Genomic DNA, 23,687 nt, shown 5'->3' on the forward strand with positions numbered 1-23,687 from the left:
TGATAAAGGACTGGATATCTCATTTCTGGTCCAAAAGATTTTCTGGAACTGTTCCCACTTTGACTCCATTTTCATGGCATAATGCAGTTAGCTGGTAGGTGGCGTTGTCACTAGCTATCTGCCCTGGAAGGGATTATGGTCTTTATCTGGTCTCTTTCCTCTAACTCTAACATATAGGATAGATAGGGATCTCATAGCCTTTTCTGAGCATTTCCTAACTTTGTTACATAGCATCATCCGAAGAACAATAAAAAGCAGATGTGTTTTACATTCCTGCAATTAATTCTTTTTCTCAATCAGTATGTCTAAGGGCTTACCAATCAGTATGACTATATGTGACATTGAATGTGGGGCATACATATTTGTTCACCTCTGATACTTTTCTGTCCCTTTTTTCAGTCTATGCTGCGTACAACATTCTGACTGATCAGAAAGAATTTGAGTTAATTCAATCATTCGAGCTGTTCAGAAAGAGATGTTAAGAAGTGAAACAGAGAAAGACAACAATCTTTTTTTTTCTTTTTTGACCCAGCCACTCCATTTCTCTGGAAGGATTTGACCTACCCTCCTTGTTGGAACATTCTGGAAGATCCACATCTGGACAATAGTAGCCTTCCTGGATTCATTATTGATGGAGTCGTGGGAATAGCCTGGAAATTTTCACTTCCTCCTCCCTGGAAACTGGCCCTGCCTCATCTTCAGGGCTTGATTTATATACCCTTTTGTGGCTCCTTTTTTGTACCCCAGTGTACCAGCCATCAGCAAAGAGCAGGACAATCAACATTGTACTGGCAGCTTTTTCTATTGCCATAGCAAGAGCTGAGTTTTGCTAGAGACTGCAAGCTAGAAAAGGTTCCGGCTGACCCTGACTATCATCCCAGAATGCATTTAATTAAGAAAATCTCTCAGCAAGTTATCTCAAATATCTTGCCATATTATAAGAAAAATATTCTCCTTTCTTGGAAAGAAAGGATGATTTTTTTTTCCATTAGAAGTATGCAATCCAGCTTGAAATGTGGTTTTCTGTAATACATTATCAAAATAACAGAATAACAGAGTTGGAAGGGACTTTGGAGGTCTTCTAGTCCAACCCCCTGTTCAGGCAAGGAACTGTATACTATTTCACACAAATTGATGTTCAATCTCTTTTTAAAAACTTGCAGTGTTGGAGCATCCACAACTTCTGGAGGCAAATCATTCCACTGATTAATTGTTCTAACTGTCAGGAAATTTCTCCTCAGTTCTAGGTTGCTTCTCTCCTTGATTAGTTTCCATCCATTGCTTCTTGACCTGCCTTCAGGTGCCTTAGAAGATAGCTTGACTCCCTCTTGTTTGTGGCAACCCCCGAGATATTGGAACACTACTATCATGTCACCTCTAGTCCTTCTTTTTATTAAACTGGACATACCCAATTCCAGCAAATATTTTTATATGTTTTAGCTTTAATATATAATATTAAGCACTATTATATAGGATGCATGAATCAATTCAGTTGAAGGAAAGTATAAATTAAAATAATCACATACCAGAAAGCATAAAGTAGCCTTGTATCACCATAGACAGAAATCTTATTTCTTCCATCTCACAGGCTAAAGATACGGACACTCACACACAAAAGCCAAGCTTAAGATTTTATTGGTAAATGTGTGCGTGTTTATACAATGAAATCTCACAGCGAAATCCTAAGTTTGGCTTTATTACTCCAAAATGATGGGATGCAATGTCAAATTATTTTACACTTGTTCTATACTTTGCTTCAGAAGAGGAAATGGGATTCACTGAGTAAATTTGAACAATTAATGAAAGAGAAGAGTAAATCATATCATAAACACACTTAGAGGCTACAATTCTCAGACAGCTGCTTTTGCCAACACTTCTAGGGGAGGCGTGATGAATTAAGCACATCTCTGCAAAAAAAAAAAAAAAAGCAGAGATTACCACAACAAAAACTGAAGAAACGGCAAGCAGACCAGTTCTTCAAAATCTTTCTGAACAAGCAGAGGATGGGAAATTACATATGCTCCAGGTGGCTGCTCCTTGCAAGGGGACCACTGGACAGCAGTTTCCCACAGATTTGAGTACCTGAAAATAAAGGGATCCGTCATCATACTTACAACTAAAGTGGAACCTTTTAAAGATACTGGATTGATTAATTTGATGCTAGAGGGGACAAAATATTCCAGGTGGAAAAGGAAAAAGAAGTGTAAACCTGTCTTTGGTTTTTTGATACTATGGGAATTTGCAAAATAAGATAAGATGTTTGAAATACTCCAGGATATTTTTAAAGAATGGGGCCAGAAATTAGTAGCTACAATGTCAGATATATTAGAAATGATGTCCTCTTCTATAGATTGCCCATCTCCAAAATGAAAAAAAATGACAGATATGATACAAGTTTTACCTGACACAGAAATACTAGAATCAAAATAATAATAATAATAATAATAATAATAATAATAATAATATTCCCTAGAGATTATAAGATAAAGTGGTAACACAAATGACAAGCCAAGGAAATAACCTAGATAAGGACTTGAAAATAAATATAATAATCCAAGCGAATAATCTAGATAATAGTGTACCTTATTATGCAATTAATTAGAGAAAGGAGGAAAAAAGGAAATCCAGGACAAGTGATTCAAATCTTTTGTACGTTCCGTTTTTCTAATATGGGCAGTACTGACAGCTTTACTTCATTTCAGCTTTTGGCAAAGCAAAAGCCACATACCTGAAACAAAGTTTGATCTACATTCTCCTAGTAAATATTCTTAATAATCTGCCTTGGGGGAAAAATGTTCCTCAACTCTTAAACCAAGGAGACAATAAAGTATCATTCTTATTAGAACTTACAATAGCCTTATAATAGCCGCCCAGACTTATCCTGCATAATATTGGGGATGGGGGAGAGAGAGGGGAGGGAGGGAGGGAAGGAGAGAGTTTGGAACACAATTAGAAAACCAGACAATGAGCAGGCAAAATGGAAGAGCACTAAAATGCAGCAGCCAACCAAGTAGCAACCAAAGTACTCCTAAATGGCAAACCTCCAAACAAATTTTAAAAGAGAGGGAGAGGGAGAGGGAGAGGGAGAGGGAGAGGGAGAGAGAGAGAGAGAGAGAGAGAGAGAGAGGGAGGGAGGGAGAGTCTTTGGGGTAAGTTTTAGAAAGGTAAAACAATATGCTTACATTACAGTATTATCATTATAATCTAGTAGAATATTTACTCTCATAACTGGCAGAAGTCAGAATGGAAAAAACATCTGCAAACTGCAGAGTCTGCTATTGGCAACATCCTGTCTGCTGGCTTCCCCAACATATCTGTCTATATAAAAGCTGAGATGTTCAAGGATTGTGACAATTTTATCCACTGAAGAGTTTTAGTTCATTCATAGACATGAATGCTGGCCACGTATTTATATGGAAGAAGTAAAGGATATCAAAGAAGTGAGGACCAATTTTCTTTCCCTGGATGTTTCTCACACATTCCAAATGTCCAAAACAGACACTGCATTATATCATGGAAAATAAGGAATCGTTTAGTTACCACTAACTAGAAAGAAATGAGTTTTTCTAATAAATTCCACTTTTTTGCAGCATTGATACCAATTATTACCTTTTTCTGTAGCAACTACATAAAATGTTCTTTATCTTAACCTGTTTGAACTGGACTGAATCTCAAACAGAGGAAGTAATGCAGCCCCATTTGGCACATCTTGGAGCATTCCCATGTTGCACAGCCAAAACTCAGCTGCAAAAAAAAGGGAAGGTTTTTGTTTGTTTTTTGTTTTGGCAAAGGGTAAGGGTGAAGCAGTTGGGTTAACCTCCCACAAAGCTTAATTCCCTTATTTTCCATGTAAATTCCCCCTCAACCTTTTCAAATAATCTCCAGTGATATCACAACATCCCTGTTCACCCTGTTCATTCCAGAGGGAGGGAGGGAGGGAGGAAGGAGGGAGGGAGGGAGGGAGGGAGGAAGGAAGGAAGGAAGGAAGGAAGGAAGGAAGGAAGGAAGGAAGGAAGGAAGGAAGGAAGGAAGGAAGGAGAGAGAAACTCTGAAAATATTTGCAATTCCTGAACAGATGATATTTTTAAAAATGGTATCTTGGTAAATTAGCATCAGTCTCTTCAAGGGTTTTTTTGTTTTTGTTTTTTGGCTTCCTCTGTCCTACTTGAGTTTCCTTGGTTTCATGAAAAGAGAAGATTTATGTTGTGTCTTTCGTCTTTTCTTTTCTCTTACTGGTGTTGCTTAGGCTATGTTTTGGGAATCCCTCCTCTTCCTTTCTTCTAATGTTCTCCCTTATATCTTATATTATTTGTCTAATTTATACAGCCACCCATCTCACAGAAAAAGTGACTCTGGGCAGTGCACAACAAATTAAAAGAATCCATACTTATTTTATGACTATTAAAAATTAATTATTATACGATTCAGTTGTTTCAGAACCAAATTTATATCTCATGGTATATACTTTTGCCCCTGTTTTTTTATGATACAATGTAGAATTTGGACATTTTGGCTTGTTTTGCTCTACATGTTACCCAGTGAGTGCAAGGGGCAGTAAACATAGAAAACTTCTGACCACCTTTCTCTTCTGTGATTTAAAGCTGCCTGTGTTTTCAAATGTAATTGCTCAAGCTGGCAAATCGGGGAACAACACTGCTCTTCTGTCAATCCGGATAGAATAACTGTGGGACTTATTGTATACATATGAAATAGAGGTGTTCCAGCCTCAAGGCTGGGAAAGAATTGCCAAAAACACAGTTAGCCTTCCGGAAGGGAAGGTACAGAAAGGTTGAAGAGACAGAAGGTTAGAACAGTAAGGCTGAAACCTGGAGAGAAACGGATATAGGCAGTGGTGGGATTCAAATATGTGAACAACTGGTTCTCTCTGCGGATGCCGCTTCCGGAAGTCCATTCTGGGCCTCGGCAACAAAAAATTAGCTACCGGTTCTGCCAAACTGGTGCAAACCGGCTGAATCCCACCACTGGATACAGGTAGTCCTCAACTTACGACCACAACTGAACCCAATATTTTTTTGTTGCTAAGGCAGTTATTAAGTGAGTTTTGTTCCATTTTGCAACCTTTTCACCACAGTTTTTAAGTGAATCACTGCCGTTTTTAAATGAATCATATGGTCATTAAGCAAATCTGGCTTCCCTCACTGACTTTGCTTGTCAGAAGTTGGCTAGGAAGGTTACAAATGATGATCAAATGACCCGGGGGCAGTGCAACTGTCATTAAATACATGCCAGTTGCCAAGCACTCGAATTTTGATCACGAGATCATGGGGCTGCTGTAATGGTCGTAAATGTGAAAAACGGTCATAAGTCACTTTTTCCAGAGTCGTACCTTCAAACAGTCACTAAGTGAATGGTGGACTACCTGTATAGGATATATTCCTCGGTTGTTGTTTTCTTGATCTTTTTCTATTTCTTTTCTTTCTAGTTTTCGTATTGTTTTTACTGCTTGTGTGTTTATTCTTGTTGTTAGATGCATAGAGTTGACTGCCACAAGAGGAACAACCATATGAATCTTTTAAATAAATATATAGTCTGTTGACTCAAAAGGATAAGAAAAAGAGGTTTTTGTTCTAATTTCAGGGTTTCCTTCTTTCGTACATGGACGTTAAGTCTCTTTGATTGAATGTGTGTATATGAGTGTTTATATATATATATATATATATAAGATATTCTTCAATATGCAGATTTTCTATATTAAAGCAACTAACTAGCAGCAAGTTCTTGAAACTAGGGAATTGTTATCTAGTTCCTGAATTCATCGCTGAATATCTGGAAGAGTAGAAAGTTGGCCTGAAAACTGACACCAGGGCTATCTGTCAACTGCTTCTTCACTAGTCAGAGATGCAGAGTCTATTAGAATGATTCACTACAAATTAATTAATTGACAGACTGTTTTAAAAGTTGTATTTTCTATGTTAGAACCAGGGCTTTTTTTCTCACAGAACGCCCAGAACGGAGTTCCGGTACCTTTTTGGGATGGAACCTTGTAGGGTAGGCAAGGCAGGTTGTATGACATGTGTAAGTTCTGGCACCTTTTTTTTTTTTTTTTTTTTAGAAAAAAAGCACTGGTTAGAACCATGCGATGGCTCTCCTGTTTCTGATTTCTGAAACTGCAGAACAATTGCTTCATGCCCTGAGTATTTCATGACTGGGCTATTGTAACCAATCACTTCTGACTGGTTTCAGTTGAAGAGCTGAAGTGGTTCTTTCTAATTAAATTTGTTTTTAATGTATTTATTTATTTGTTTAACAAATTTATATAGCAACACCCACACCACACAGGTGACTCTGGAAGGCTACAATGTTAAAAACCCACAACATAAAAACCCATCAAAGCCCACCCTGATCCTACCCCCATGCCAGCAGCAGCACTCATTATTTATGTGTATTTCACATATAAAGATAATATTACAATCAAACATGATGTACATTTTCTCTTTTATTTCTCAAGGTGACATTTCCATTGTATACATTTTAGACAAAAAGTCATGCTTTGGATACAAAGTAGATATGAAAAAGATGTAAAAATGTATGGATTTTATAAGGAACAAACTGTGTTTGATAAGATTTTGTTAACCTCAGATGAAAAATTAATTAAGAAAATGTATAACTTTTTGTTAATTTTGGATATGAAAAGTGAACAAGTGAAAGAAACAATGATAAGATTTTTGGCTATAATATAGAATTAGAAAAATGGCAAATGTTAAGGGAGAGAAACTACAAATTAACAATGTCAACTTCATACAAAGAAAATCTGTATAAAATGTTTTATAGATAGCACCTGCCGCCAGCAAGATTAGCAAAAATGTTTAAAAATATGTCAGATAGATGTTGGAAATGTAAACATAACATAGGCACATATTATCACATTTGGTGGACATGTGGTAAGGCAAAGGCCTATTGGAGAAATATACATATGTGGTTAGAAAAAATATTGGGTGAACAAGTGGATTTTAAATCTGAACTTTTTTACTAGATATTATGCCTGAAAAGACTAATAAGCAGAAATTATATTTAATCTTACACATTACTACAGCAGCGAGAATAATTTTTGCACAATACTGGAAGAATGAAGGATTGCCATCAGAAAAAGAAATAATCAGGAAAATATTAGAATGTGCAGAGATGGACAGATTAACTATGAGGTTGAAAGATAAAGAAGATACAGACTACTATCAAATGTGGAACTTATTTTATTCTTGGCTAGAGGAAAGAATGAAGGATTAGGAATTGAACATGTATTAGCATAGTAAACTCCAGACAACTTGTTGATTGGAAAAAGTAACATATGTTGATGAAAAAAAAAACCAATAAAATCTTTATTTAAAAAAAGTCATGCTTTGAATTAATGAAAAAAAAAAAAAAAAACCCACCAGTCAGTGAGTAGGAAGATGAACTGCAAAAGTGTCAATTTTAAGGGAATCCTTGCAATTGGAAAATTATATATATATATTTCTAATCAGGGCATTTCAGTTCATCATCTCTTAATGCTGTTAAAATAAAGGGACAAATAAGCCTAAATTTCAATGACCTCCGTTAAACAAATTGCAACTCACTGAAGCTCCTCTGGGAAGATTAATCACAAATGTTTCATGGTTTGTTAAAGATCTGTTTTTAGGTGAGGTCTGGAACCAATACGATTCAAACTAGCTAGCAAACTTTTTATAGCAGTCAGAACTGTGTAAACAAAGTGCAAACTTTTTTATACAATTCTGACTGCTAGCCCTCTTAATTCCTAACCCTGGAAGTCTCTCCTCCCTCATTCTTTTTTTAACTCCCAAACTGTAATTTCTAGCACACAAAAAAAATTGCTATTCAAAGCTGTTGCTCACTCAGATGTATATTACAATACGTCATGTTCAGAATATGGAACAAACACCCATAGTAGCACTGTTCAGTTTGGGATGCCTGCATTTGATTTCAAGTTATTGGTCTACTCTAGGAGGAAAATTTTTATCTCTAACAATTTTTGGGGTTCCAATGACTTATTTTTTTTGTTCTATGTATCATACACTGAAATATATAGACTAAGTCTTTCTGCCCTGCCTGGAGTCATGATAGGCCTATTTATTTATATAGATGCCATTTTAGTATTGGTATGTATCCCATTAAGTGAACTCCAGTTCACAAAATTTATTGCACAATAGCAGTATTTATATTAGTTTTGCAGATGTCACACAGGGTCAGTGTAAGCCTTCTTTCTTACCTGCAATAGAACAGTAAATTGTGTTTCCTCCCATTTCCCCAATTTATAGTGCATAAAGTTCATGGCCAGATAGTTTATTTTGGCAGCTTAGACAGAAAATTCTTCAACAGTTTCTCCTAGTCCTGCAAGTAAAAATGTAATGGTGACTTTAAAATATATAATAACTTACATCTGCTGCTTTACCATAATATACATTTTGTGCTGCCTTACTAGGAGTAAGATTGTGCTTAGGTTTCTCAGAAAGGTAGGTATAGTTGTTATATTTTAAAAACTATCAAACAGGATACGGTTGCTATATCTGAGCTGTAAGAATCCAGGAGACAGCTAGAGGGCAGCAGAGGCATGTACTTTGCTACTATCTACTGGTCACTTGGAATTTTGCAGTTAAATTTTGCAATGTGTTACATGATAAGCTACAATAGCTAAGTTCATACCTAGTATCCAAACCAAACAGATCATAGTTACGGCATTGCATTTTATTACCAGTAAATACAACAGAATGACATCACTGTATTTTTGGAACACACATACAGACCTCATAAATCTGAAAATCACATGCACAAAAAAATCAGTCTGCACATAGAGAATCCTAAAATTAGCTGACTACACTTTAAAAGTTGTAGAAATAATACTTACATGAATTCACCTAAGAAATTTCAGGAAAAGATTACAATATAAATACTGGAAGTTTGTGACAGCTATGCTATATTATTCAATTAAAATGGAAGTAAATATGACTTGTCATGTAAGTTATTTTGCAATGATGTGGTAATGATGCAAAATAATTTACTCCTGCTTACCAGTTTACTAATAAAGAGTCACCAGTTTAATATGTAATAATAGTGTTAAACATGAAAAAATCCATGAGACTGGTCTTACAAGAACTGTTGCATAAATGCAGAACATCATAGCATAGAAGAATCTGCATATCCAAGGCATACTTTATATGTGTGTGGCTAGTTTTCTTATTGGTTTTCTAATTAAGTTTGGTTTTAATTCACTCTGAAACTCAAAGACATAATTTCTTTCTTCTTAATTATTTATGATAGTTTTGATGAATCCCTAATTTGACTCTGCCAATCAATGCTGTTGACTTCCCCTCAAATGTACATTTAGCATTTTAATTGTCTTATTCTTAATGTACATACAATAGGTAAGTTTGAATGGTAAATATATGATGTAATTTTAACTGTTAAGCTTCCTTTATTTTGAAAGATTATTTCCCAAAATCAAATTGTTCTCCAGCCATTTCCAACCTGCTGCCTTCCAGTTGTTATAAGAGTACAACTTTTACAATTCCCACACATGTCACCAGGAGAGGAAGACTGGTAAAACCTAAATAGTTTTTTACAAAATGAAATCAACAAGAAAGTATCTGGAATAGAATGTCTCTAGACCAGATTATAGTTTGAATTTGCTTGAATTTATATTATATTCTTCCAAATCTATATATGATTTTAGCAACAAGATTGCGTAAATGTTTTGAATTCTGACAAATCCAAACTGTAGGATTCAGCCAGGAAAAAAATAAATGAAACATTACTTCCTCAAAAATAAACAAATAGATACAATCTCATGATTCTACAACAGAAGTAAGATCTGTAATGAGTATAAACAAATGTATGTTAATAAACATGGAACCGTAGAATAGAAAGCGTTGGATAAACACTTGCAAATGATTGTTTCTGGTTGCTTCTTATGCAATGGAAAATAAATAATTACTTTTGGTTAAAGGTTTGTGAAAATCATGATCTGATTTATAAACATAGTATAAAATGACTTGTCCTGCAAAAGTGTTTATGACATATTTCCAGGCTGTCTTCCAGATTTGTTGGGCTAACTGAACCAGAAGATTGAGCTAAGGAAAAAAAATTGGTGTATTCATTTTTATTTAGATAAATAAATTTATTCAGGTATATGACACTTGCTAGTGTATAAAGTATCAATTAACTCATTGAAATATCTGTTCATATATAAGATAAAGAATATATTTGGGCATGTTTGAATGTGAGTACAATCATATAAATAAAAAGAACGATGATCTGAAGTTTTGGTCAACTTTGGAAATTTTTCCTGGTGTGCTTATGGAAATGATATGTATTTATTTTTTTCTTGAATGCTTGATCTTTCGTTAATCTTGAGTGGGTCCTCATTAATAGTATTGTGACCATTTAATTTAACTGTGGTTTCATATCACAATTTTCGTGAAAAAAATTCCAGTGAAAATCAGATTGGGTTATATCTTTTTCTGTTGGCTTCCAGTTGGCTGTGAAGATATTAATTCTATCAATTAACTCTGCAAATATGATAAACAAGTAAATAAAAAATCACAAATATGATAAATAAACAAAAAATATCAATAGTGTTGCATTAGCTATTATACAAATTCAGTTTTTGAAGAATGCAGTGATAGTAATCTAAATGGAAGGATAATAATAGAAATTTAGCAGTAGCGAATTCCAGTGAAAACTATGTGCTTGGGCATTTAGTCAACATTGTGGCTTTAATTATTATTGTTGCAAAACCACAGAAGAATATTATATAACAGAGAACAAATGAAGGCACATGTCCACATTTCCAATAGCAAGGATTCTTGCTAATCCTGTATACATACATTATGCAATGGTCCTATTATTCAGTTGCTTTGGCTTGGTCATAATGGGACCTCTCAAATCTTGTTATTTTGTGACATACAGTGGGACTTTTCTTTAAATGCTACATTTGGATTCATTTGTGCATTAATCTGTCTCACCTATAGTCAATGGTGGGATTCAAATACCTGAACAACTGGTTCTCTTATTGGATGCAGACCTGGGCCTCCGAGGCCTAGAACTGACTTCCGGAAGTGGCATCCACGCACTTCCGGCGGGCTGTTCTGGACCTGGGAGGACTCCTCCAGACCTCCAAGGCCTAGACTGGACTTCCGGAAGCACTGTGCATTAAGCCGGTTCTCTAAACTTCTGCCAAACTGGTGCGAACCAGCTGAATCCCACTATTGCCTATAGTCAAAGCTCTTTTTTTTTATAACTGGCTACTGTCCTTGCCCATATATACATAAATACATTTAAGTTTCTAGATGTACAGATTCTTAAGTATATATGTCCAATTAGACTCACTCAGAGAAAGAAAAGTGATTAGCAATGGATTTCCTGAACCCAAAAATTTAGAGCATGCAGCAGCAGAAGGATTATCCAAGAGGGGGTTTGGCTATCCAGACTGAGCCTGGCAAGTCACTGTCAAGACATTCCAATCTGGAGAAAGGTTTTTAAATCAGCTTAATGTCAGAGCCTGCACCAGCTTGGGACTGGGATAGCTTCAGGGTGAGGAATGGATATAAAAAAAGTTAAATAATAAGTAAGTTGGCTAAGTGATATATTTCTGGCTTGCTTGCTGCTTGAATATATAATCAATTTAGCTTATTGCTTATTCCAAACTTAACTCTTTTTGGTTTAAAAAAACAAAAGGTCACCCATATGCCTTTCCTTCTTTCCTTCTTTCCTTCCTTCCTTCTTTCCTCATAAGAATAACTCATATTTCATCATTTTTGTTTTCTTTTTCTGTCCTGAAATATCTTTAGTCCATTTTTTAAATGTCCTGCTATTTCAAGTTTTATTTTTTAAGTGCACTTAGTGCTATTTCCTATACCTTCTTTGACAAAAAGCCATCACCACCAATATACCTACTGTTCCACTCAGGGAGTGTGTAGTGGGGTGCCCCAGGGCTCTGTTCTGGGCCCAGTGCTCTTCAACATCTTCATCAACGATTTGGACGAGGGGATAGATGGAGAACTCAGCAAATTTGCAGACAACACCAAGCTGGCAGGAATAGCCAACACCCCAGAAGACAGGTTTAAGATACAGAAGGATCTGGACAGACTTGAACACTGGGCACTATCTAACAAAATAAAATTCAATGGTGAAAAAGTAAGGTTCTACATTTAAGCAAGAAAAACCAAATGCACAGGTATGTTATAGGGGGTACCTTGCTCAATAGTAGTAACTGTGAGAGGGACAATCACCTAAATATGAGCCAGCAGTTGGAAGGGACCTTGGAGGTCATCTAGTCCAACCCCCTGCTCAGGCAGGAAACCTTATACCATTTCGGACAAATGGCTGTCCAGTCTCTTCTTAAAAACTTCCAGTGTTGGAGGATTCACCGTGCTGCAGCTGCCAAAAAGGCCAACACAGTGCTAGGCTGCATTAACAGAGGGATAGAATCAAGATCACGTGACGTGTTAATACCACTTTATAATGCCTTGGTAAGGCCACACTTGGACTACTGCATCCAGTTTTGGTCACCATAATGTAAAAAAGATGTTGAGACTTTAGAAAGAGTACAGAGAAGAGCAACAAAGATGATTAGGAGGCTAAAGCATATAAGGAATGGCTGCTGGAATTCAGTATGTCTAGTTTAATGAAGAGAAGGCCGAGGGGGGACATGAGAGCAGTGTTCCAATATCTCAGGGGCTGCTACAAAGAAGAGGAAGTCAAGCTATTTTTCAAAGCGCCTGAAGGCAGGACAAGAAGCAACAGGTGGAAACTAATCAAGGAGAGAAGCAACCTAGAACTAAGGAGAAACTTCCTGACAGTTAGAACAATTAACCAGTGGAACAACCTGCCTTCAGAAGCGGTGAATCCTCCAACACTGGAAGTTTTTAAGAAGAGACTGGACAGCCATTTGTCCGAAATGGTATAAGGTTTCCTGCCTGAGCAGGGGGTTGGACTAGATGACCTCCAAGGTCCCTTCCAACTTTACTACTACTACTACTACTATTAGATTCAAAAGTTAGATGTGGTTGTTTGGATGCCACCTATTATCATATTTGGTGGTCGTGTAAAAACATAAAAGCTTTTTGGATTAAGATATGGTGGAATATTCAAAGAATTTTTAGAAGGAGGGTAAAATTTACCCCGCAATTATTTTTGTTAGGTATTGTTACTGATTGTGATGCTAAGAAGGTTATATTGATGTTAAATTTGATTACAGCCGCAAGGCTGTTAGTAGGGCAATATTGGAAGAAGGAATCTTTGCCTACTTTGCAAGAGTGGTTTTTTAAAGTTTCTTATTTGGCGGAAATGGCAAAGATTTCGGCTTTTTTAAAGGAACAATCGCAAGAGAAATTTTTTGTTGTATGGGAAAAATGGATAAATTTTATACAATATAAATTGGATATAAAAAAATATCATTTAGCTTTTTTATAACTTGTATATAATTTTTGATATTTTATAGACTGTTTTCTTTTTTTTTCCTTTTTTTTCCTATTTCTCTTCTGTCTTTCTTTCTTCTTTTTTTTCTTTTTAAGTATTTTTTCTTTTTAATGTTTATGTCATATATATTTTATTATTAATTATTTTATAAGTTGTTAAAATTTGTTTAGGTTTCTTAAAATCTTAATTAAGCCTATATTCAGTTCTGGGAAGCTCGGGGGGGGGATGGAGGGGGTGGTTTGGGAGGGATTGGGTGAGGGTTGTTTTGTCTCCTTTTTGTTGTTATTTGTAAAAACTTTTAAAAATTTTCAATAAAAAAAAAAAAGATACAAAAGTTGCCCTTTTTAATTACATTTAACAGACACCCCTTTTCCCAGCCTGAACTCTCCTCAGCCTAGTTAAGCTATTTCTTGTTGAATTAACTGGTTACCCCCCCCCCCATGCCTGTAATCTACTTCCATTTAAGTTTTGGCAGCTAAGTATAATTAACTTCTCTTGCATTTTCACTGGCAGTCAGTTGGTAATTACTTTTTTTTTTTACATGCAGTTCCAGAAAAAATGGAATTCTTAATTCTTTCGCTCTCCTTTTTTTTTTTTTTTGGTAATTTTCCACATTCATATGCTCTGATTTTCAATTACTCAAGAGCACTTTCCATTGTTCTTAATCAAATGTCCTTATCTACTGATTACCTTCCTAGGTGGTGACATCCCAATCACTTTCAAATTGGTGTGTGACTAATTACTGCAATCTTTGTAGGAAAAAGGATAGCAAAGTAGCAACTACCAGAAAAAGAAGCAATGGAAGATTGCTGAATAGTATTGGATAAAAATTGAGTAAATACACAGGCTAAGCATTTTTCAGGAACATTTTTAATACTAAGAAAATTGCTAGTTGCAAAACTGGAAAATATTTAAGCAGCTTTACTATTATGGTACAGCCAATTCTTCCAGGATTTGTTTCTCTTATACTGTTTTTTTTATTTATTTATCCCTTGCGAATGATCTCTCCACTGATGGAAGAATTAATTCCTATATATTTCTGAATGCACATGTGTTTTTCTAATCAGCTATCAAGTTTGTACTTTATTAAAGGGCCAACTGTGTGAAAGGGGGTATCTATGGACAAGCTGACTAAAATAAATGTTTTAGTGCTACTTTTATAAAACCTTGTGATTAATAAAACCTTGTGATTAATGGTAACAATCCAGTAAATAGTAACAGGACTTAAATGAAGAGATCTATCTCAACTATAATGGATGTCATCAAGCCATGACAAACATTTTTTTTCTTTTATCTTTGCTGATGAAATAAAATATTTCTACCTGAACTATTATTTGCTTGCAAATGTTTGCCTGTGTGCAATTGACTTTGCTTGTTCTAAATTTCTGCATTTGTATGTTTGGATATAATAATGGCTTTATTGCTAAAATGCTAAGACATTTAATGTGATATCCCAAAGCCTATTTCCCAACACCTCCTTTGAACAGTGCAAAAAAAAACCAATGTATGACTTTTCCCTTGCTGCTTACAAAATAATGAAACATGAAATAATGAAAAAACTGCTTTCCTGAAATCTGCAACCAGGCATACTGGCTGAGGAATTCTGGGAGTTGAAGTCCACAAGTCATAAAAGCGCCAAGTTTGAAGACCTCTGTGCTAGATGTCATTTATTAGTTATTAAATTCAGTTGCACCCATCTCACTGCAGGCATTTCTGTTAACATTTCTGGGGGGGGGGGAATATCATTTCTGCAAAACTGTACTGGTTGAAGTTGATAAAGAGTGCAGGCTGATAAAGCAGAACTAGTGTTCTTTGCGCACATCTAAGATTTTATTTGTTTGTTTTTAAAAGCAAAACCATGACTTTAAACACATACTAAACTTAATTTATTTATAAAAGCAAAACCATGTTTACCACCAGTTACCAAAGTAAACAGGCTGCCAGCTCAACCCCCAAATCTGCACAGCATTTGGAAGTCTAAAAGAGTAGGAATCACTCCAATCTCAAAATAAGAAGCTATACCAAAGGGCAGAGTTGGCTAGCCAGATGATTCACCTCCCAAGTTCCCAGAAGATAACATTTAAGAGAGGAACCTGAAGCATGCGTCTCCTATCTAGTCTACTAGGACAGGCAGATATTCTATGGGAAAGGTGGTCCTGCAAATAATCTGAGTCTTTGCCATGCACATTTCAAAGGTTATCCAGCACCTTGAATTGCAACTGGACACCAGAAGTTTACATAGCAGTGCAACTTGAGTGAACTGTAAAGCATCCAAAACTGGGTGCTGCCACATTCCGAACTGCAGCAGCTTCCAAATGATCTTCAAGAGCAACCCCACATAGAACATGTTGTACAATCCAAATGGGAGTTAATTAAGGTTTGAGTGATCGTGAACAAAGTCCAGAAACGAATGCAATTCATGCAAAGGCCTCCCAGCCACGAATAAGGCTACATGCTTCATATTTTGAGGTGTTTGAAACTAATATAATGGGGGGAGGGGTGGTATTTCAAAATGACCAAAGCTTTTGATTCTGAAAAAAATGATATAATTTAATTTTAACCAAGACTGTGCTTATTTTTTGTTTGTTTGGTCTTTGGGTTTTGTTTTGTTTTTGCTTTTGTTTTTGGGACTGAGCCTATTTGACACTGAGTTGACACTATTTCAACAGGTATTATGACAGTCTCAGCATCCTGTGGTCACATGATTACCATTTGTGCACTTCACAAAGTCAGTGGAGAAGTCAGCAGCAAAATTGGTAGTTGCTGCTGTTAAGTGATGTCTCACTTAATGTCAGCCTGTGTCATGGCAAGGTCAGATAAGGAGATCAACAATGAGCAGCCAGTTCCAGGGTTGCTAGAGGAACTGCTGTCTGAGAAGCTGCATTTAGAGGAGGCTGGCTGTCAGGTAAACCAGCAAGCATACCTGCTGCCAGACTTTGAAGCATTTGTTCATTAGCTAAGGGCTATTTTCTTGGAGCTGCTGCACTGAATTGTATAAATACACTCTTCAGTTTGGTAATAACAAGAACATGCAGTGATTCCACCTTTCATTTAAATTCTAGAGTTAAAAACAGAATAAAAGAAGTGCTCTTTATTTTTTTTTGAAAACGTGTTTAGTCAAATAATATTTAACATGTATATAAATAAAAATGATTCACTGTAACTGTCTCCAGCATTAAATCATTTTAGCCTGTGTGCACATGTCAGAAACTCTGCTTGACTGAGCCCCTGGTAAAAGTGCAGAGAGAGAGAAGGAAGGAAAATGGATTTAACCTGCTCTAGATTGATGGTTCTCTTGTTGAGAATCTATCAAGGCAAACTCCTGTGTCCTGATGTCAGTCCTGCCAAGTAAACCCTACAGGAGACAGGACTAGATGAACTAATTCTACTTTATTGTAAGGCTGCATTAATAGAATGTTGCAAGTCTGAAAATTCAAGCTTGCTGTTGCCACTTTTAAGTGCTTGATCCATTAGGGCAATTCCTTTGTGTTTCTCTCTCTGACCATTAAGCCTCTGGGGGCTCCACCTCTCTTGTCCGATTGTTTCCTAGACAATATTCCCCCCATTGTTTCTCAAGGTCATCCACACATTCAATTGCACTTGAACGTCTATCTTTTACCTTTTTGAACAAATCGCCCCTTTGAGCCAATGAGGAAGTTGTTATCGCCTCCCTCCCCCAACATAACCTCTCAATCACAACATAGGAAATAATTCTTCAATTTATCCAAACACTTTTTTTTTGTTTTCTTTAAAATTGTCATCAGGACGTATCGATGCAAATAATTTATTTCCAGTCTTTTTCCCATATCTCCCATATTCTGGCCAATGGCATGCCACTGTATGGGTAGAGGCTGCTGTGTAACGCGCATGAAGATAAGCGATGCGTATTCACATATGTACGGTGTTCTGTACTGAAGCTAACTGGAGGAACATTTGAAAACACAATTCAATCCACTAATAGCGATCATCTGATGTTTTTGTATGACAGATATACAGCTATTCACTGTACAAAAAAATCTCAAAAGTGTCCCCAAAACTTCTCGCTCCATTGCCCCCATATCGCCCCCTTTTCATTCCTTCACCCCCACATCACCTCTTTTCATTCCATCGCCCCCTTGAAAAATGAAATCGCCCCCTGGGGGGCAATATTGCCCAGGTTAAGAACCACTGTTTTAGATAACCTGGAATCCATGTTCACAAGCAGAACAATCTTAAGTGTATAATAATAATAATAATAATAATAATAATAATAATAATAATAATAATAATAATAATAATAATAATAATAATAATAATAATAATACTACACAGTGATGGAAAACAAAGAAATAATGATCTGTTACTACAGATCAGGTCCAACAAGACGAGGATATCTAAAACGAATGCACCAATTCTGGAAAGAACAGCATCCAGAATCAGAAATAACAGAACAGAGACTAGCAGATCAACGCCGATTTATAACCCGAAATAAAGTATTTACAGAAACAGAATTGGACGAACTGCAAAGGTTTACCCAGGGCAAAGAAATCAAAGCCTTACAAGAAGTAATTCAGAATGTAGAGGCAAACCAGGGGGAGTTGGCAGTGAAAGAATCCAGTAGAGATATACAACTGTTCTCATTTGGAAACCAGGCACCTCTTCCTCAGGAAGAACAAAACCCTCTAACTAAAGAAATAAAAGAATTGAAACAAAGAATAACTGAGCATCTAGAACAGCACAAAAACAACAGAATAAGGCTGCCTGCATTGAAGTTTGTTCCAAAGAAACAGCTAGCACAAGCATTAAAAGATGCAAATACTGCAATAGCAAGTATAAGCACCAATTCACTGCAAGAAACAAACCAACTAATGTCAGCACAGCTGCAGTTATAACAGAATACCTGGGATGTAAAATCAACAAAAAAGAAAAACAAACAAACAGTGCACCACAAAAATGGAAGGTTAGACTAGAAAATAAGATCAGCAAGTTAAGATCACATGCAAGCAAGCTAGAACAGATGAAAGAAAAGAAGCTGAAGAACAAGAAGACCAAAGAATACCTAATCAAGAAATACCACTTAGAAACAAGGAAGATCAAGGAAGCACTGGAAATAATAAAGCAACAAATAACAGCTATAGCCAGGAAAATCAGTAGATATGAAGCTCGAATTGCAAACTATAGGCAGAACCTCCAATTTCAATCCAATCAGAAACGTTTCTACCAATCCATCAATGGAGAAACTGCAAGGAATCAGTCAGTACCTGACAAGGAAGAAACAGTGCAGTTCTGGAAGCAGATATGGGATAACCCAAAGAAATACAACAAGGATGCGGCTTGGTTAAAAGAGGTGGATGCAAATAAAACAGAAGTTGAAATGAAAGAACTAGTAATAACAACAAAAATGGTAGAAAAAAGAGCAAAGAAAATCAAAAATTGGTCAGCACCAGGTGAAGATGAACTGCATGGGTTTTGGTTGAAACATCTAACTGTTATACACCCACTCATTGCCAAGCAGTTCAACAATATACTACAAGGAGGAGAAATTGAAAAGTGGCTAACAACTGGGAAAACCTACCTAATAATGAAAAATCCAGCAAAAGGGGCAACACCAGGTAACTACAGGCCAATTACCTGCTTACCAACAACATTCAAATTACTAACTGGTGTGGTAGCTGATGCAGTACAACAGCATCTAGTTGAAAACAATCTCTTTCCACCTGAGCAGAAAGGAAACCGCCCCAATAGCAGAGGAACAAAAGATCAACTCCTAATAGACAAAATGATCTTGGAAAACTGCAAGAGAAGGAAGACCAACCTGAATGTGGCATGGATTGACTACAAAAAGGCATTTGACTCTCTGCCACATGATTGGATAATCAAGTGCCTAGAAATAACAGGAGTCAGTAGAAACATCAGAAAATTTGTGCAAAAATCGATGGCACAATGGAAGACACAGTTGCAGATCAATGGTGAGAAAGCTGGGAGAGGTTAATATCAAGAGAGGAATATTTCAAGGAGATTCATTATCACCATTACTATTTGTTATTGCACTGTTTCCTCTGTCAACAATACTGAATAACTCAGGACATGGTTATCAAACATCAAAAACATCTGCTAGACTATCCCACCTCCTTTACATGGATGATCTGAAGCTGTATGGAAAAACATCATCTGAAATAGAATCGCTGCTCAACACTGTCCGTATATATAGCCAAGATATTGTAATGGAGTTTGGCTTGGACAAATGTGCCACACTTACTATCAAACAAGGAAAAATAGTGAAAACTGAAGGAATCAAGATGCCCCACGAAAATAACATTAAGAGTCTGGATGAGGAAGAGTACTACAAATACTTGGGTATCCTTCAAGCTGACAACATCAAGCACACTGAAGTCAAGAAAAAGATTAGAGGTGAATACATCAAGAGAGTGAAGAAGATCTTAAAATCCAAACTCAATGGAGGAAATACCATAAAGGCAATCAACACCTGGGCAATCCCAGTCATTAGGTACACAGCTGGAATAGTGGACTGGACTCAAGCAGAACTAAAAGCAATGGATAGGCAGACCAGAAAAATAATGACAATGAATCATGCCCTTCATCCACGCAGTGACATTGATAGACTTTATCTACCAAGGCAAATAGGTGGGCGTGGAATGCTACAAGTACATCAGATGGTTGAAGAAGAAAAAATGGCTTTGGAAGAATATCTGAAGAACAATGATGAAGATGCACACTGAAATTAGTATATCAGGAAGGCTTACTAACTACTGGAGAGACCAAACTGGCCTACAAGAAAGACCAAATGAAGAACAGAATAGAGGCATGGGAAGACAAAGCACTACATGGCCAATACATGAAAAAAATAGCTGGGAAAGCAGATAATAATAAAACCTGGCAATGGCTAAGAGCAGGAAAATTGAAGAAAGAGACCGAGGGACTAATTCTGGCTGCACAAGACCAAGCCTTAAGGACAAATGCATACAAAGTCAAAATTGAGAAGACAGCAACAGACAGTAAGTGCCGCCTATGCAAAGAAGCTGAAGAAACAGTGGACCACTTGGTAAGCTGTTGCAAGAAGATCGCACAGACTGATTACAAGCAGCGGCATGACAAAGTAGCAACAATGGTGCATTGGAAGATCTGCAAAAAATATCATTTGCCTGTAAGCAAAAACTGGTGGGATCATAAAATAGAGAAAGTCATAGAAAATGATAAAATTAAACTGCTCTGGGACTTCAGAATTCAAACAGACAAGCACCTGCAACATAACACCCCAGACTTAACAATTGTCGATAAGAAAGACAAAAAAGTCTGGATAGTGGACGTGGCAGTGCCTGGAGATAGCAGAATAGAAGAGAAAGAACTGGAGAAGATAACAAAATACAAAGACCTACAAATAGAAATAGAAAGACTGTGGCAAAAGCAAGCAAGGGTAGTACCAATAGTCATAGGCTCCTTAGGTGCAATCCCAAAACAACTGGAGCACCACTTGAACACCATTGGCATTGACAAATTCGCTATTAGTCAATTGCAAAAGGCGGCCTTATTAGGAACTGCTTCCATCCTGCGACGATATCTGTAATACCATCAAACATCTACATCTGCCTATCCCAGGTCCTGGGTAAGGACTCGATAGGTAGACAAAATGCCAAATCCAGTCTGAACATCTGGCTGACTGTGCAATGATTGATATAATAATAATAATAATAATAACGACAACAACAACAACAATAATACCTATGTTGGCTTTTGGTAATGACTTTGTTTGCCTCTAGGTGTTCCCTGATTTGTTGCTTGATTGTCTTTTCCAGAATCTTCCCAGGTATTGAGGTCAGGCTGATAGGTCTGTAGTTTCCTGGATCCATTTTTTTCCCTTTTTTGAAGACGGGAACTACAACAACTCTTTTCCAGTCCTCTGGTAGTTCCCCAGTGCTCCAGGATCTTTGAAATATATTATAGTGGTTCTGAGATCACATCTGCCAGTTCCTTCAGAACCTTGGGGTGTAATCCATCTGGTCTTGGTGATTTGAACTCATCTAGGCTGGACAAGTAGAGATCTGTTTTTTAATATCTGCTGAAAACGAAACATAGTCCAGCACAACCAGAGGATATGACTGAGAAAAGATTTTATATAAGATATAAATTTCTCTGAAGTAGCTAGCCTATGTCTTAGAAACTCTGCTGTACTAATCATCATCTGAATGTGGAAATATTGAGACTGAGGAAACCCTAAAACAGAGTTTATAAGCATTTACAAATGTATAAGAAAATTAGAACACTAATTATAATCCTTTCCCATATACATGTAAATAGAGAATTTAGTGGACATGCCCCCACATCTGCCAAAGCTTCTTTTTCAAAAAGTTTCAGAAATTCAGAAATTTTCTGAATTTAAAAAAAAATCATAGGTATAAAGAGATGATAAAGTCTCCAATATAATATCCATCTTTTGCTTTGGACAAACTTTCAGGTTTTTTACCCTTATAATTCCCTATCAACCCCATCCAGTTTTGCTAACACACTTATGTACCTTCTAAAAGACTGAATACAACTCTTCATCCAACAATGATTGCCAAGTCGTGTCTCAAATGAGAAACTATTGTGCAAAGGGCGTGTGCCAATACATGGCAAGTCAGTTGTTCTTGTAATATGATGGTTCCATCTGTCATCATCTATACACTGATTGGCATCTTTGCTAATCCATTATACTTGCAAATGCATTGCTCCGTGTTGGCCAAATCTTTCGAAGAGCTCATTGGAATGGTTACGTAATAAGAATACTACCTGGTTTGTGGTTTGTTTGGGTTTTTTAAACGTACTGCAATCCCTTGGGTTTCAAAAACAATCCTAGTGTTCAGAAGAATTTAAACCAGAAGCTCTAAATCACAGCAGAGGTTTGGCAAACATCCATGGAACTTACATCTGCTTGATATAACACTGGCCAATCCAATTTTCATGCAATTGTTCACAGATGGTTTGATAGGATGGGGATACGTTATTTGGCTGTCATTCTGCCCAAGGTTAGCTCAAAGCGAAAGAGTTGTCAGGTGTCACAAATCCTGGAAAACTAGAACTAGCAGTAAATTTGCATATTTCGGTTCATTTTCCTCTTTTCTCCTGCCTCCAGTCTTGGTTTTGTAACATGATTTATGATAGTAAATCATTTCTCCTAGTTGATGAAACCTTGTTTTTCCCTGAAAAATAGCTCAATAGAAGTTTATCAGTTCCTTGGCAGCATTACTTTATTGATCTATAAATAAAAACCATGACTACAACAGCCCTTTGGCCAAGACATCTGCTCTGTGAACAGTAGAAAGGGGATTGGTTTATAACAATCTTTTTTGCCTGCCTTCTTTCATCTCAAATATTTTCTTTTCATTTCTGTGATTATTTGAATTCATTTTGCAATATTATCCTGTAATAAAAGTGGCTGAGTCGTCTCATTTGTCTGTCTGTATCTATCTGTCTGTCTATCTATCTTCTATCTAATCTACCTACTTACCTACCTATCTTCTGTTCACACAATCTCACCACATACAAAAAATTAACAAAAAATTTCAGAGAATCTAAGGCAAACAATTTCAGTACTGAAAATGTATTTGTATTATAGTATTTGGGTGATGGAGCATCAAAAGAAAAACCAGGGCTATCTTTCAATACAGGAATATAAGATTCCCAAAAAGCACACTTATTCATTTGTTGTTAGTTCTGATGTCGTGTCTGACCCATCGCGACCCCATGAACAACGTTCCTCCAGGCCTTTCTGTCCTCTACCATCTTCTAGAGTCCATTTAAGCTCACACCTACTGCTTCAGTGACTCCATCCAACCACCTCATTCTCTGTCGTCCCCTTCTTCTATTGCCCTCAATCTTTCCCAGCATTAGGCTCTTCTCCAGTGAGTCCTTCCACTTATTCATACTTCATAATATTAATATTTGTTTCTATCCTTTACTAATAAATCTATATAAATACTTGCCTTTTCTTTTTAGCTAGGGGAATAAGAATTTCAGATTGATTAATGAAATTTGCGAAGCCTGTCTGGTTATTTTGCTGCTTTCAATTGTAGAAACAACAGAAAAAGACAAAGCATACAAAAGACAAAGAGAGGAATATAGTGCATGCATATAAATGCATACATAAATTATGCATTGTTATCTTTTGCTGTTGTTATTAATATTATGTTTGCTATTCCATATGCTGTACTCCAAGGTGAAAGCTAGGTAAAAAAGCTGAGAAAGGAGGACATCAATAATGAAATGTTACTGAACTGGGA

At 36.5% G+C, this 23,687-nt stretch overlaps 1 long non-coding RNA gene across 3 annotated transcripts in view; it reads right to left on the minus strand.

Moving 5' to 3' along the window:
• Positions 1 to 1,624: 1,624 nt before the first annotated feature.
• LOC120307435 overlaps positions 1,625 to 23,687 on the minus strand; it is a 67,392-nt gene continuing 45,329 nt past the window's right edge. For 2 of the 3 annotated variants that reach the window (XR_005556538.1, XR_005556539.1), the window contains 3 exons: positions 8,225 to 8,346; positions 3,610 to 3,744; positions 1,625 to 1,907 (listed from right to left, as the gene is read on the minus strand). This is a non-coding gene — a long non-coding RNA (uncharacterized LOC120307435). The remainder of the gene's footprint in view (positions 1,908 to 3,609; positions 3,745 to 8,224; positions 8,347 to 23,687) is intronic. The other variant, XR_005556540.1, reaches the window with a different exon arrangement.

This window comes from Crotalus tigris, unplaced genomic scaffold (assembly GCF_016545835.1).
Source record: "Crotalus tigris isolate CLP2741 ecotype Arizona unplaced genomic scaffold, ASM1654583v1 scf7180000017779.458999, whole genome shotgun sequence".
NCBI lineage: Eukaryota > Metazoa > Chordata > Lepidosauria > Squamata > Viperidae > Crotalus > Crotalus tigris.